An 11,011-nucleotide genomic window follows, 5' to 3' on the forward strand; every position below is an offset into this window, starting at 1 on the left:
GATTCAACAACCCTCTCTAAAATCAGTAGGCAAACTGATTAGGTATTGGTTCCCGCTTTAATAAAGCTTTGCATATCTTCTGATTTGTGTTCACCTAGATATCCTATCATTAGGACTCTTTTCAAATGTCTAAAACACTGATGTCTAAGACATGCATTTGTTTGTTCGATTTGTAGAGGTAATATGTGAGCCCCCTTAATTGTTCTTTACTTGACAGTCCTCATTGTTTTATTTGTCGCCTAGAGTTTTCTCCTTTAATTACTATAGGAGAGTCTAGATCCACCCTAACTAGAAGTCCTAAAATACCTCCGGGACTATAAGTAAAAGGACGGGTAGTGCACGCATATGATATATCTTAAGGTTGCTAGAACGTGTTAGGCTATGACGAAGGGGAGGGAATTGGGTAGTAAAGGATATGATGACATGTGCGCCAATACCACGCGTAACCCCTCTAGCTGAGGAAGGCTTACCGGGTATTGCACAGATGTGATCCTATAAGGTGACAAACCTAGGACCTCCCTTTTCACTCCCCAAAAATCGTGGAACGCGACCGGCGCTCAACCGAGTAAACCCGACTGATCAAGCCTATTAGATTTCATTCTACCCAAGCTAGTTCATGAATAAAAAGGGAATGTTAACCCATTTATCAAAACACTAAGCAATCTTCCATTAGCAACTTTCATTTCATTTCTGTTAACGACTTCATTCATAGTTTACAAAATATTACAAGTTTAAAGAAAAACATGCTTATCAAGTACCAACTTTTCTAGTCTGGACTCCCAACATCAACCACCACCCACAAATAGTCTACGGAGCCTCTAAATACAATAGAAGAGTAATAGGTAAATGCCAGCAACAAGAAGGCTCCGACTATACCTCAAAACGTGATGACAAATGAACAAAATATACATGACATGACCCTGGGATGGAGTGGGGCTCACCAAGACTGCTAGGAAGAGAGTACCGTTATCACTGGCCGATGTCGCCTGTTGTGGAACCACCTATATCATTAAACGATACAGCACCCCCGGCAAAAGGGACGTTAGCGCCGTCGAATAGCACTAGTATGTAAGGCTAAAAGTCCTCATTCAGAATAGAATAATCATACAAGCAAAGAAACCACAAAACAGTAAGTCAAAATCAACAATATACTAGCATCCAATTTGAAACATGTAAGTCTTCTAGTTTATGAAAATAATATATATAATTTTTGGTTGGGAGATCATTAGCACCGATATGAGTTATACCACCGTCTTTGTTAGCACGGAGTCCGATCATGACCCGATCGGCTAGGTCGTCCCTTTGAAGACATGTACCACAATCACAATTTCCATTTTTTAAATTTCCAGTTTTTGATTCCCAGCACAATACCACTATGTGTGCGACATGGCATCCGATCACGGCCCGATCGGCTAGGCTGCCTTCCCACATATGTCATTTGGGTTGGCGTTATCAATTTACAAATGTTACCAAGTTCATCCCAATTAAGGGGAATAACCACGATCCATCCCTACACCGGCACGTGTAGTTTCAGGTGTGAGCCTTTTGACCCACTCTTCCTCGGTTTTGCTAATGATACTCCTAAAAATATTTTTGATTTGATTTGATTTGATTTGATATTGAACACAATTATAGTATAAATATAAGTATACAAATATAGCATAAATACAACCATGCTTACCTCAATACCTTTCACATTTTATAATTTTTATTAATGCCCCCAATCTCTCTCGATAACACTATTTCTTTGGCCCTTTGGGCCTTTCACAAGATTCATCTCTTTCATGGCACGAAGGCCGCATTTGGTTTTCCACATTTTCCATCTCCTTTATTTCCAAGGATCACCAACCAATATCAATGTACCGAATATTTCAGGAATCATATATTTTCGAGTCAATAGTAATAAAATCATCAAACACAAAGGATTCTTCCCAAAGGGAAACATGCCAACCAATAATTGAAATACACATTGAAGTTATAAGCAAGCAATCACCTCAATTATCCTTGAATTACCACTTTTTCCATCATGACAAATGCACATCAACATCGGAATGTGTAAGGACTAGCATTACATTGAATGTATTCATAAGACAAAGCATTATTTAAAACAACCACTCATGGGCATAGTTCAGGTACAAGGCCTTTAGGCCATTCTATTTTTGAAGTTAGTTCATAAGAGTTGAGTCGAGGCTTATTTCATAATTTGTTTCATATTTTCTCACTCGATTCGTTTCCAAACATCTTTACAGTTTATAAACAAATAAGCATATTCAATCAAGGCATTTAGTACACATAAGAGCAACTAGGAGTATTAAACAGTTCAAATTTTTCTCACCCGATTAGTATACTAACCTTCATTTAAAATGTGACTCAAGGCTATACCGTTTTGGTAGACAACCACACTTAAACTTACAAAACAATATGGAATTCATTTCTGAGAGAGAAAGTTTAGCCTACATACCTCGATTGAGCTTTTCTTAAGTCCTACTATACTCTGAGACTCTTAGCAACGTCAATCTCTTAGGAACATGACAAATCGAACCACAAATTAGAGAGGTGATCATAATTCTAGCTCATTTGAGCATATTTTCAAACACTAAGTGGGCGTTATGCTTTTAAAACTATTTGTGAAAGATCCTACCACCCCTCATCGCATCCTTAGCTCAAAACCTCACCAAATACTTTAAGAACTCATGCATGCAAGATATCCGCTGCCATTCTCATGGATTACCCTTCTAATGGTATATCCTAGTTATATCTAGTAATTAAGAGCTTGGATTATAGAACCTTACCTTTTAGGAAGAAGACCTAGGTGCCTTTCTTGATAAATCTTCAAGGTTTAAGCAAGATCTTAGGAGAAATGTTGATGAAGAACCCCTTCTCCGTCTAGGACCCTCTCTCTCTCTCTCTCTCTAAATGCATCAGAAAATAGGCCTAAAATGAAGGGTAGTGTATAATATATCGACATGGGGTCGGGTAAAAAAATTACAAATTTGGATCCCCGAAACAGATCTGCGATCGCATAATTGACATGCGGCCCGCAAAAGGGACCGCGAAATAGCTCCAAAACATAAATAAACTGCCCGGGTATGCGACAAGAATGCGGTCTGCATACCTGTTCTGCGATTGCATAATGCACCGCAGAATTGCCACTCGCAAAATTCCAAGGAGATTATGCGATGACTATGCGGCCCGCATATTGATTATGCGATCGCATAATTGGCCGCATAGTTTACCTCAAAATTAACCATCAAACTGCCTCACTCTGCGGCGACTATGCGGTCCGCATAGCTATTATGCGACCACATAATGGACCGCAGAAACGCGCTCTTCTGAAAAATATTATTCCTTAACTTTTTAATGCACAGATCAATCCAAAGGGTCCGAACGAATTTGTAACACATATTCCTAGCTTGGCACTACGAGATCTAGGGTTTTGAGCAAAAAATTTCATGGGGCCTTACATACCTCATCTTATGTATGCTTAGATTTCTTAAAATTCCTTTATCGTACATATGTGCTTAGACTACTTTCCTGTAAAATTTTCTCTATCTTATATGTGTGCTTAGACTATTTATTTGTTAAACGACTAATTCACATAAATCAAGTTTGACCTGGACCCACCGTTGTGGACCGCGAGGGGTGCCTAACACCTTCCCCTCAAGGTTATTTCGAGCCCTTACTCTAATATCGGGTAATGCAAACTAGTTATATGAGTTAATTTCTCTAGGTGTCGTAACGCACCTTAATCTGTTAGATGGCGACTCTTCAAATTCAAATACCCAATTTCCAAAAGAAAATGAGTTGTTCCCAATGAATGTCGAAACCCAGACTCCGCGAGGAAAAAGGGGGCGCGACAGCATGGCGACTCTACTGGGGATATTTTTAGGCTCTTACCGTAACAAATTTATTTTTATGAATTATTCTTAAGCATGCTTTATCTCGTGCACCCTCCCTTATTGCCTAAAACTGACTTGTCTTTTTATTATCTTTTTTTTCGTAACTGTCTTTCAATTATTTAAATAACGCATTTATCATTTTTTAACATGCAAATACTTGACAACATGCTATCTATTGTTGCATAAATCATGCTCAATATCATATTCCACTCGTGTGTAATCAATCCTATAGCAACGCTTGATGAGTGTTTGCGCTCTTCCTATATATCACCCTTTAAATTTGGAAAGGCGTATTTGGTATAAAACTAGTCGATCAGCGGTGTGTTTGACGGTTCCGTGCCTTTCCCCCTCAAGTTTTCTGCTTGAGGGTTCTAGGCTAGACCTCTATAGCAACCTTACTCTGATTAATTATACATGCATCATGGTCAAATCTAGCCGGGTTAATATGTTGTCCACATAATAACCCTTTAAGACAAGCCTCACCCAAAAGCAACCTTACTCTGATTAATTATACATGCATCACGATTGTGTGCATTAATTTGGAGAAATAAGTGCCAATATGCTAATCGTTGTTCTATACATAGACGAATCTAGAGGGTGGAAAGGGCCTAACCACCTTTTGTTTTGCAGAAAATGAGGCACGAAGTCCCCAGATTCTGCATAGTCGGTAGCATACCTTCACTTTTGCTAGATTGGTGGAGGGACCTTTCCTCAAGTGACCAAAATCATGTGAAACGAGTATTAGGAAATTTGCCTTCTCTGTTGGATCTTTAGCCAAACAAAATGTTGATCGAGGCTGCCACTATATTTTGGGACAGGGAAAGGACTGTGTTCCACTTTGGGGACATAGAAATGACCCCTCTTCTAGAAGAAATAGGGGGATTTGTTGGGTTGCCTTGGGATAGTCCTGGTTTATTAGCACCTGAAAATCGCACCATTAGAGGATTCCTTAAGATAATGGGGCTGAAGAAAAATAATGACTTGGAGTGCTTGAAACACTCCTACATACCTTTCGACTTCCTCTATGAAAGATACGGTCATAGTAGCTCTTATCGTATTTTTTATGATGAGTTCTCAATCACCTCCTTTGGCTGGGTTCATTGTAGGGTCTTCATGTTCATTGTGTGTTTCTTGGGCATGGTGGTATTCCTGATCCAAGGGGATAGAATCCATACTAGGCTAGCCATGGTGGCCAAAACTTTGATGGACGGGATCAAGGGGCAGACATATACCATTGTCCCTATGATCATTGCAGATATGTACCGGGTCTTGAAACGCTGTCAGAAGGGGTTCAGATTCTTTGAGGGTTGCAATTTGCTGTTACAGGTTTGGTTGTTAGAGCATCTCCAAAGGGGTCAATACTGCCAACAGTTTTCACAAAGGTCGTGGAATGATCACATAGCTTTCCATCAACCTAAGAGAATGACTTATATCCCAGACATGTTCGCCCGACCTAAGGATGTTGTAGGATGGGTGCAGTTTTTCAACAAGTTAACTGAGGACCAGGTTTAGTAGATGTTCGAGTGGTTCCCCACCGACGATTTCATCATCAGATCCAGGGATGTTCCACACTTGGTATTGATTGGGTTAAGGGCATATACCCTTATGCTCCCCTAAGGGTTATGAGACAAGTAGGCAGGAGATAGGTTGTACCGCGAGTCGCCAAAATGAGTCACTTCATAGCCGATTTTCAGGATGATGACATCCCGACTAAGAAGGAAGCACAATATATGTGGACTTTGAAGATTATTATGGAAAATGATACCGTCGAGCCAGACTGATATCATGCAAGTAACTCTTACTTATACCCCTCATGGTTGAATAATAACATAGCAGGAATCTTTGAGCCAAGGGTTTGTCCAGGAAACAAGTTCATAGACAAAGTTGACGAAGTAGAGGTGAAGTATAACAAACTGCGCAAAAGAAATCGTGAGTCTGAAGTTGAGCATATAGAGCAGCATAAGGCCGACATGGAGATGATCAATGAGTGTAAAGAGAGGGCTGTTAAATTTAGCGAAAGGTTGGAATATTTGGAGTACTGCCTGATGGAATTGGAAGGTAAAATGAGAAAGAGAGTCACCGATTGCCAGAATGTTGAAGGAAACGACGGAGGACATTTGGCAAGGGCATTCTTACTGTTGAACTTGCGCGAACTGGGGGAATTGATCGACAATAGCATTTAGTCTGGAGAGGGCCCTTCTAGGACCAAGTAGATTAGGTTTACTTGCTTTACTTTTAAATGTAATAAGGTCAAGTGCCATTAGTAACATTATCTTATTTAGTGTCATTTTGGGTCGTCTATTTTTAGCATTAATGAAATGAGGCAATTATTGGCACTGAATTTCTCCAAATCTATATGTCGCTAAGCCTACCTCGGGCACAACGAGGCTCCCAAATTAGGACACAAATTTACATTCCTGTAATCTGTGTTTAAATACTGCAAACATTTTAGAACCCTTACTGACTTGTTTTTCTTTATCCCTTATTATTCCCATCCCCTAAGGTTGGTTCGCACATACTGGCGTCATCAGCATAACACACCAGATCCAGAGGCCCTCCGCCTCCTCCTTCTCCTCTAAGTAATACAAAGAGCAGAGGGAAAGCTAAAATGGATGATTTAAGTGGTATTCGAAAGGAAAATACAGAGAATGTGAAAACTTCAGACGGTCGGAGTACTCCGGAACCAAATGATTTGGTTTAACGGTTGGAACATAAGATACTAGAGTTACAGGGAGAACTTGAGCAGGTCCGCAACTTAGCAAACCTATCCCTCACCCAGAACGTCCCTGATATCAACCAACAAAACACCAAAAACCCAGCACCTCCCCAAAATACATCAAACCAGCATCCACAAAACCCTCCCGCACCGCATTAATATGCAACTCCGCCTCAAAATCTCAATCCTTTACCGATACTAACTCCACCACAACACCATCATCAACCAATCCAGTACCCACTGTCACACATCCTTTTTACTATCCCCGGAAGGGTATAAGGGAGTTTTTCCAATTAAAGTGACAATTGAAACAAGATTATTTTATTTAAAATTCAGAGTCGCCACTTGGGATAATTTATGGTGTCCCAAGTCACCGGTTTTAAATCCCGAATCAAGGAAAGATTGACTCCGTTTTACAGTCCGCGAACATAGAAATCCGGGTAAGGAATTTTGTTAACCCGGTAGAAGGTGTTAAGCATTCCCGGGTTTCGTGGTTCTAGCACGGTCACTCAAATGTTATTATTGACCTATTTATTTAATTTTAACGCACTTTTAAACCTATGTGCATTTTCTTCCTTTTAAATCGCTCTTAATTATCCAATTGTCATATAACTAATTATTTGATTACACATTGCGAATTATGTCACGGGAACCGTACCCACGATCCACAACATGTTTATTTTATTAACAGGATTAAATTATGGCCGAGTCACATAAATGTAATCCCCGGATTTCAGAAATTAAGTGTCATAGCGACGTCACGATTTATTCATTTATGCTCCTAAAGTTTGCCTACCCACTGCCGGCCTAAACATGCTACTAGCGGATCGAGCAAGTAAAATAAAACAATTAAAATGATAAATGCAATATTTCCATCATGCTTTTAATTACCGGAATCAATTCGAACCCGTATATCAAGCAACATATTGCCACACCCAATGTTTCAAAGGGTGTAAGGATTTGTCCCTAATTAAAGGTCCTTAAAATAGCTCAATCAAGAAGATACATATGTGCTCCCATCGAATTTCAAGAAATTAACTTAATTTATACAAAATAATTCGTTTAAGTCACAACATGCAATTAACAATGAAACAGTCATTCAACATTCTTAATCATAAGAGATAACGCACAAACAGAAAACTTTAGAAAGAACAAGATTAAAGATGAACCTTAAAATGATGGCCTTTCCGATTGCAATAACACTGTGTGAATAGGAACTAAAGCCAGAACTTGGTCAGAAAACCCCGTCGGCAACCTCGACAGAGAGCTCGAGCTAAATTTTTACTCGCACACAAAGAATCTGGGGTTCGTGGCCATCGAGTGAACATAGAAAATGGATACAAACAATTGTTTTAGATTCATTGGCTCCACGGTTGGACGGATGTGTGTTCGTCAAAGGGATTGAAAACCTACTAGGTTGTAAGAGTTTTGAGCAGATGAACCATTTCTGTGGCCATTTATCACATCTGGTCATTGTGTTCGGCGTGTGTGTGTAAATTTGACGTGAGAGAGATGGATGCAGGTGGTGTATGCGAGTTTCTGGCGATGTGGTGAGTCATGAGGTCTGGTGGCTGTTGTTGTTGAACCAGGTGAGTCAATGGGGTGGGGGTCGTTTTTGTTCTCGCAGCTGACCAAATTCTTAGAGTCTAGGTTAACTGCCCTTTTTTAGATTTTAGGCATTATTCATTGTTGTTTAAAGAAGAAGGAGAATCTTGGGGAGGGGGGTTCGTTTGGCATTCTGCAGCTGAAAGGTTGAAGAAGACGATCAGGGGTCCTGCAGGTTTTTTGTCAAGAAAACGGCGCTGCTTCGTCTAGGTCATTTTAAGTCAGTTTTTGGTCCTTTTTTTCTTTTCAGCTCTTTTCCTAGTGTTTTAATAGGTTAGGTCTAGGTTATTATTGGGGTTTAAGGGTGTTGGGCTCAAGGAATGGGCTAGAAACTTGGGATTTTATGACTAGCTTTACTTAAAATTAGCTTAATTAACTAAAAATCTATTATAGAAATATTACCAAAAATATTAATTAGCCCTATTTAAGTAAAAATAATTATTAAAATAAGACCGACCGTTAAAAAAACTATTTTTTGTATTTTTCAATATTAAAAATGACTTCAAAACCGTAATGAAACTATTTTTTGTAATTTTCGTTTTTTGTGAGAAAATAGAGTAAAATGGTTAAAACTAATTAAAATAGCGATGTTAGGCCTAAACTAAACATTTACATGCTAAAATATGAAAAATCTTGGGGAGGGTCAAAAATCACATGTCTACTGTTGCCCCTCTTTGACTGGAAATACGAAGTATTTTCAAACAAAAAACGACTAGACAGGTTTTTTGACCCGACCCTTATTTAAAGAGACCAAAAGCTAAAAGGAAGGAGAATGTGACCGAGCCCTGGTATCTGAGCTGCCTACATATCCTTGGCTATAAAGGAATCAGGCCACGTGTAGTTCAGAAGTGAGTGAGATGATGAAGTATGCCGAGGTGGAGAGCCGATCGAGGTGCCATTCCGCCGAGGTTCCGGTTCGCGGTCCTGTTATTACATCAAAATCAAAAAGCGAAAAAGACTAACTAAGCCTGTCAACTATGAGGTACAAGATTCCTATCTATAAGTCTTCTGAAGCTTGATCTTGAGTCTTGAATGGTTCTTCATGCAGACTTTAGATTTGAACCTCGACACTTGTTAGCTGCAGGTGCTAGCTCGTTCTTCCTCAGCTTTTCGGATCAAGACCGGACATGTAGTGCTCGTGACTTGAACCATGTATTGAGCAGCTCACATCTTTCGTCTCAGCTTCTGCAATTTGGATTCACTTCCCTTTTCTTTTTTATCTCTCTTTTTTTAATTCTGGATTGTGACTAACTACTGTTGATCACCTCGGACTGTTGACTCGCATTCTTGCCGCGAGCTTCTTTTGTTGCCAACTTGAATTGCATTCCGAAGTGAATTTCCTTATTCTCCAGGTAGACACCTGATTGCCAACGCTTGAACTGTATTCCTGTGTTCTTCAGTTGGGCGCCTGATTATCAAAACTTAAAATTGTACTCCCTTTGTTACCTTAACCTATTTTCCCTTGAAACCAGTGTTGTCTTCCTTTGAAACTACTGCTTTCCTTGTTCTCCAAGTGGGTTCTTGATTGTCAAAACTTTAACTATATTCCTTTTCTCTCCATGTGGGTGCCTGATTGCCAAAACTCTAACTATATTCCCTTGCTCTCCAAGTGGGCGCCTAACTGCCAAAATGTTAACTGTATTCCTTTGCTCTCGAGGTGGGCACCTGATTGCCAAAACTTTAACTTTATTCCCTTGCTCTCCAGGTGGGCATCTGATTGCCAAAACTTGAACTGTATTCCTTTGCTCTCCAGGTAGGCGTCTGATTGTCAAAACTTTAACTGTATTCCCTTGCTCTCCTCGTGGGCGCCTGAATGCCAAAACTTGAATTGTATTCCCATGCTTTCCAGGAGGGCGCTTGATTGACAAAACTTCAACTGCTTTTCCTGGGAACTTGACATGTTTTTCCTTGTTTTCCAGGTGGGCTCCTGATTGCTGACCTTGAACCATCTTCCTTTGAACATTGTTGCTTTCCCTTTGTTCTCCAGGTGGGTGCCTGATTTCCAACACTTGCACTACTTTTCCTTGAGACTTGAACTATTTCTCCTTGTTCTCCAAGTGGGTGCCTGATTTCCAACACTTGCATTGTTTTTCCGCGAAACTTGACTTGTTTTCCCTTGTTCTCTAGGTGGTTGCCTGATTTCCAACAATTGCACTGGTTTTCCCTCGAAACATGACTTGTTTTCCTTGTTCTCTAGGTGGGCTCCTGATTGCTGAAATTGAACTGTCTTCCTTTGAACATTGTTGTTTTCCCTTTGTTCTCCAAGTGGGTGCCTGATTACCAACATTTGAATTGTATTCCTTTCCCCTGAAACTTGATTTTTTTCCTTCGAAACTTGAACTGCTTTCCCTTGAGGATGCTTTTCCTTTGAACTGTTTTCTCTTGTTCTCCAGGTGGCTGCCTGACTGCTGAACCTGAATTGTCCTCCTTTTGAAACTATTTTTCTTTTGAACTGTCTCTCCTTGTTCTTCAGGTGGATGCCTGATTGCTGAACCTGAATTGTCCTCTTCTTGAAACTCGTGTTGCCTTCCCTTGTTCTCTAGGTGGGTGCCTGATTTCAACAAAACAAACAAAATAAAAGAAATTTTTCTGCCCCAGTTTGATATTGGGAACATCTGTGAGTGTTAACTGATTCTTGTTATCCAAAATCTCTAAGAATTTAAAAGCTAACTCCCATTATCCAGGAGGGTCCTGAAAATTAAATCTTATCTTAATACTGAAAACTTGAAAGCTAAATTCTATTTCCTAATGGTAAAACTTACGCTAAATCTCATTATCTATGAGAGTCCTA

Source organism: Nicotiana tabacum, chromosome 3, assembly GCF_000715075.1.
Source record: "Nicotiana tabacum cultivar K326 chromosome 3, ASM71507v2, whole genome shotgun sequence".
NCBI classification, from domain to species: domain Eukaryota; kingdom Viridiplantae; phylum Streptophyta; class Magnoliopsida; order Solanales; family Solanaceae; genus Nicotiana; species Nicotiana tabacum.